Genomic DNA, 6,523 nt, shown 5'->3' with positions numbered 1-6,523 from the left:
ATAGAAGACAGACAGTCATGTACAGTGAAATATAGAGAAGAGACCACTGCACTGTAAGGGCAAATATGCAAGGACCGTTGTATTGTCAGATCTGCAGAACCAGCATCCTGTCATGTGCAAGATAAGCACAAGCTGAAGTCAGGTACATAGAGAAAAAAACAGGTTTTACATGGAATTTAAGAAACTGATGCTCTCAGCAGAAAATGAAAAGGACCACAGTTCTTTCAAAGCAGTCACAACTCGCTGCTGTTAGTCTTGAGAGCAGAAAATCAGTTGAATACAAAACAATGGGTGTGTCGTAAGTTCAGAACTGAAACTAAACTAAAACGTGTAAAAATGGGTATATAATAGGAGTGTGCCACACACAACTGCAAATTACATGATGCATCAACTAATGGAAACAGTATAGCTGCTCTGAACCCTCAGCCCCCCCCCCCCTTCAGACATTGTTGGAGTAAATTCAGACACCATGACAAACTGTTTTATTAATATTTATATTTCACTAGATAGTGAACACATCTACAAATCTAATTAGAGTCCTGCATCTGTAATGACTCGCATCGTGGCAGGCCCTTTCCATCACAGACTCCCTCCTCTCCTACCATCTGGCAAAATGCATGTGAGCATCTGGTCTCATTTCGGCATGGTTTCTACCACATCTTTCCCACGTCCAGAGAATTGAAGTTTAAGATTTGAACATCCAACTGTACCAGAGCAGTTGAAGGTCAGAACTAATCCAATGTTTACAATGGGTGTTTTGACCGAGTGAACATACACTGCTGTAGCTGTTTATAATAGTGTCACTGACATTTGAATTCCAGTGTAAAAGCCTGTCTTTTTTTCTGATTTCCAAACTAGTGTTTGTTGAATATACCATCGTTATTCACACTGTAACTGTTAATGTTAATCTACTTTATAGACCTTTGTAGAGCACAGCCAGGTTTTGTACTGTATTTATTCTGCATTTAATAAATGAAATGATATGTAAATAATAAACATGATTTCAGTATCATGTCTGATTTTGTGTTTTGTTGTCTGGCTTTTGTGGTGCATGAAATCCAGGAGAATACCATAATATATGATGCAATGACAGTACTACCCTGTTATTTGAAATAATATCCTAGACTACACTGACCTCTGTTGGACACAGTGAAAAATTACAAAAGAATAATTCCGCGCTGTGAGAATGTAAAACTGCTATAAAAATGGATGATTTCCTGTGAAACAGTCTACTGAAAATATGCTATTTACTGATTTAGTAACATGTTCTATTCATGTATATACGTGCAGACTAAATGAAGGATTTTTAGCGTTCTTTCAAACGTAGAAAAAACATACATTACATCGCAAAGGTATAAAAGACTTTTTTATTTTTCACGTATCGCGTTGAATCAGATAAATTGCCAATATCATATCTAACAACAGGTAGATGGCATATAACTGTAATAGAAACACGTCAACAATCACGTGCTATGTAAGTGGCGCTGACAGCTAGCCGAAATAGCTCAGTTGGGAGAGCGTTAGACTGAAGATCTAAAGGTCCCTGGTTCGATCCCGGGTTTCGGCAAGCAATGGCGTTGATCTTTTTTTCCTCCCACTGACACCTTGGTCGCAAATGTCCCAGTGGAGAGTAAAAATCTAGATGGCAATAAAATGACAAAAAAGATAGTCTAATAAATTATTATTGATAAAGAAAAAAACAATTTTCTTAGGACTCAATGCTATACTGTACTGTCCCTGCAGTTGAGAACCAAAGGGTTCCTGGGGTGGTGCCTTGGGGTCCACATGCTGCCTAGCTGTTATCTGTAATTCCCTGAAGTGGCAAGAAGGGGGAACTGGTCCCTGTGCTGATAGTGTCTGGATGTGTCACCATCTGTCAGCCGGGCCCCATCCCTTCACTTCAGCTCATCTTCTGTGGTTCAATGTGCAGTGTGGGCCAGATTCCACAGAGAAACTGAGCAAAGTTAAGATGGCAATGAGTCAGAAGGGATACTGCCAATAGTAAAAATAACTTGACTGGACTAAAAACACTGAAGCCCTCTAGAAGAAGGGCCAGAGCCGCCTCTATTTTCTGAGGAGGCTCCGGTCCTTTAACATCTGTCGGACTATGCTGAGGATTTTTTATGAGTCTGTGGTTGCCAGTGCCGTTTTGTTTGCTGGGGCAGAAAGCAGCGGACACAAACAGACTCAATAAACTGATCAGAATTGGATTCCCTGACAGCAGTGTCAGACAGGAGGATGCTGTCTAAGCTGCAGGGGATCCTGGAGAACAGCTTCCATCCTCTCCACCACGTGCTGCTGAAGTGCAGGAGTACTTTCAGTGCCAGACTGCTCCCTCCTAAATGCACCACTGAGCGCCACAGGAGGTCATTCCTTCCTGTGGCCATCAAACTGTACAACTCCTCCCTCTGAGATCAGACAATCTAACACACTTGTAATGTTGTAATTATATCCATATTGGATTTATTGTAGACAAAATTTTACTGCACACAGTATAGTTGTATTATATATGACTATCAGTCTTCACTTGCCTGGAGTTTACTTGAATGCTTATTAATGTTTAGAATTTATTAGGTTTTATTTTTATTTTACTCTTACTACTTTACCTTATTTTATATTTCTAACCGGTTTTTTGAGTATACATGGAGCACCTGGAATGAAAGCAATTTCCCCCTGGGATCAATAAAGTATTTCTGATTCTGAATAACAAGCAAAGGCTGAGAAAGATATAGAAGCCATACAAATACCTTAACTTTTGGTCTGTACTTGAGGTAGGTTGATCTGATCTGCAAGCTGAAAAGAACATAAATATTTCTTGAATTTATATATGAACTAGTGAAATCACAATATAACCTCCCCCAGCTGTATCCTGTGACAGCTTACCTGAGAACTATGTGCAGGTTGGATCCCAGGCCTGTAAAGATGTGCCACCAGGTGTGGAACTGTGTTACCACTCCAACACCAGGGGGCAGCGTTTGTCTACTGGCTCTGAGATGAGAGAGTGAGGAGCCATACGTTTTTCACAGTAATATTTATTGATTTCAAAATGAACCTACATGTTGCACCAACATGCCAGCAAGAGGAAAGTAATCATTGCGGAGGAGGCAAAGGTTTCCTGTCAGACCTAGAACGAACTTATGTAACAAATTGTGTTACATATTTAGGTCACATGTGACACTAGATCATGTCAGGACAGCCTCAGCAGGAAAGCAGCAGGTTTATCGGACCTCCTATGGTACATTTAGTGTGTCTCAGCTGTTCTAACCTGTCTGAATGCCAGCCAGCATGTAGAGGCAAGACAGCCTCGGTCCAAAAGTGCAGGTCCAGGCCACGGTGCACCAAACAGGTCAGGGATTTGCGTCATTACCATTGAAACCTGAATGAATAGCCAACTCGCTCTCTGTGGTGATGTGCTAATCAGCAGTGCACTCATATGGCTGAAACAGACAGAAACAGAAGGAACAACACAGGAGACTGGCAAGATAGAAAGTGCGAAGTGTCCTGGTTTTCTACTGGTGTGTGTGCACACAATGTCTGCAGACTCACAAATAAAAACAGCAATGACTGGAGAAAAATAATAACACGGCCAATGCCATGAGACATTTTAATGAGCTTAAATTGAAGGAAACAGATTAGGTTGGATCGAAACATCCTGCAAAATATGACATGTTTTATACATTTTTTTTCTGATTGTTTTTAAAGCTTAAATAACGACTGATTTATAAGCAAATTACAGTAGGAAAATACATTGTTAGGGTGTAAAGCTACAGTATATACACTGATCACTGATCACCTTGTGTGTGTCACCACTGTGACATTACTCACTTCACTGCATTTCAAGAGCATTTCACTACATTTGATTTAAGAGGTGGAAACACAAATAACTAAATTTGAAAATAACATTTTCTTGTTTGTGTCTTATACCATAAATATAATGAGACTCTACTCTCATAACAATGTGCATGCATCCTCCTGTAATTTAGGTTACAGTACCATTGTATACATATCGTGAACCAATCAGATATCAAAGATTACACACTATATTAAATGTTGTTGCTATATAATGTGTTTGCTCTGTAATGCCTGTGCTGATGGGTTATGCAATATTTCCCTCTCTCTCTCACTGTGGCTTGCACAGGGCTTCCACTGCTACAGTCTGGTTTCCTGGTGGCTTTGTTCCCGATGCTGTTGGAGAGCTAAAAAGAATGGCCGAAGATGCCAGTCAGGCTCTATAGCAATTGAATTTGGTGGCTGAATAAAACCTGCAGGTGGAGAGTGGTCCACACAGCCGGACGGATGGACGGGTGCAGGGAAAGGATGTTTTTGCTCTAATTAAACAAAACTCTATTCAGCACTGTTCCACTTCCAAGAAGCTCCCACAGACGTCTTGGTTAATTTGGCATGGCTTTAAGGCTTGCATAACTGGAGCAGCACTGACTTCTATCCAAAAGATTTTTCTTATTTCTGTCTGACATCTAGCAGAGCACTGTCATTTGTGGAACAAATCATCTGTATGTTTGAAAAAAACCTCGTGCTGTGGTAGCCATAATCATTATTTACAACTGTGTTTTTCCTAAAATGGAAAATGAAGCAGTTGGATAACTTTCACATGTCCTGTGGAATTTTGTGGAATCTTACAATTCTGGTGCTGTGTTGCATTTTGTCATATGTCACCTGCTGTTTGGATGCCTAGAACCACTGCCAACATCAGTTGTCAGTCATGTTGATGAATGAGCTCAGTTGTTGACTCAATAGTCTACAGTTGTATGTAAGTACGTATAAGGCGTACCATGCAAGTGAAAGTGGCTCACCATGTTTGTGTCCTTCTGAAAGGCATTGTATGAATATTGCAGAGGAACTCAAAGAAAAGCGTTACTAAACTGGAACGATCTGGTCTACAGAGCAGAAATTTGCCAGTGTTTTTCTAAGCTGGTCTTGGTTGAACATCATTTGTTACATAACCCACAATGATGTACACACCACCAATGTGACAAGGGAAGGTTGTTCAAGGGGACAGAGTTTGACCTTTCTTTGTCCTTTGAGACAAAAAAGGGGCATTGTATTCTTGCACGGACTGAGTAGAAAGTAACAAACCCACTCAATGTTCCATCAACAAGCTCCAAGACATTAGAGAGGCTTACTTCTCTGTGTTAATCTGTGTAGATGTCGTCGTACAGATTGACGTTGTTGTGTCTCTGCACTGAGCTGACCTTTGCAAATGCCTGGGTGCTGATTAACGTCATAATCAAAGCTGCAATTGAGAAGAGTTTGCTATCTTTGCTGTCTTGCTGCACTGGACAATGCTGCTAAAGTGCTCAAGTGTTGGCAGGACCTTAAGCATTTGTATAAAAAAAGCAAGAAAAGTACAAATATTATCAAATCATCTGTCAATCATCTATCTATCTATCTATCTATCTATCTATCTATCTATCTATCTATCTATCTATCTATCTATCTATCTATCTACAGATCAATAGTTCAAATGGAGAGTGTACAGCTTATGACTTGTTGCTTTGCATGTTCCAAGCCAAATGAAAGTTACTGACATCATCCACTGGAGACTGACACTACCAGGTGCTCCAGTCCCATCCAGGGGCTCTGTCTCTCTGTTCGTGAACCTCCATAGCCCAATATCTCAAACGCATCACATTCACTGGCTTCTACATTTCACATCCTTTCCACTTTACTCACACAGGTCACAAGGGTTAATGACTGTGGTTATGGTTGTTACTTAATCCACCATGCCATCATGTGTCAGCAGAGTAGTGACACTTTCCAATGTAAGTATTGTTGAGTTAGCTGTTACATTAGTTGCTTCTTCTCAAGTGTAAATGTGTGTATCAATGTCTCTGTGCGTGTTTCAGCACGTGTCTTTTCACTCACAGGGGTGGTGAATCTGTGATTCTACCACCATCTGTCAAAGACTAAATGAGCACATTCAAAATAACATTCTGAGTAATACATCTGCAGACTGAGATGACCCGCTGTGCGGTTGGGTTCAGCAAGTAAACACAGAGACAGGACGTGTCTCCTCATCCACCCCCTCTATCTCTCTTCGCACACACTCTCACAATGTCTCTCTAAGGTCTGTTGATATCTGCCTGGAGCCTGCCTGTTTGTGCAGCCCCATCACTCTGCAAACTCAGGTTCATGGCCTGTTAAATAACTTTGCTCTACAACTATTGTGAGTTTTTTAAGATAAAAAACAGAAGAACCTCAACCACTGTCGTAGAGAAGATTGAAGCAAGGCGTCTAGACTTGAATTTTCTTGAAGACGTTTCGCTGCTCATCCAAGCAGCTTCATCAGTTCTAACTGTTTGGTGGTTGCAGACCTCAGTGAATGGGTCTGGGTAAAACTTACAAAACAATGGCACTAAATGTTTCCATAACTCAACCACTGTCTATAACATTTAGTGCAATATTGGAAAATTGTGCAAGAGGACAATTTTAAAACTACAGAACAGATTTTAAGATATACATAACCTATACATATGCACATGCATATGTATATACACATATATTT

At 40.5% G+C, this 6,523-nt stretch overlaps 1 non-coding gene across 1 annotated transcript; it reads left to right on the top strand.

Annotated features, from left to right (window-relative positions):
- Window positions 1-1,494: 1,494 nt before the first annotated feature.
- trnaf-gaa (transfer RNA phenylalanine (anticodon GAA)) lies at window positions 1,495-1,567 on the top strand. The gene has a single exon. It is a non-coding gene; the product is annotated as a tRNA-Phe (tRNA).
- The last annotated feature ends 4,956 nt before the right edge of the window (window positions 1,568-6,523 follow it).

The sequence above is a fragment of the Parambassis ranga genome, chromosome 5 (assembly GCF_900634625.1).
Source record: "Parambassis ranga chromosome 5, fParRan2.1, whole genome shotgun sequence".
Lineage (NCBI taxonomy): Eukaryota > Metazoa > Chordata > Actinopteri > Ambassidae > Parambassis > Parambassis ranga.
This window is presented reverse-complemented; position numbering and strand designations above follow the sequence as displayed.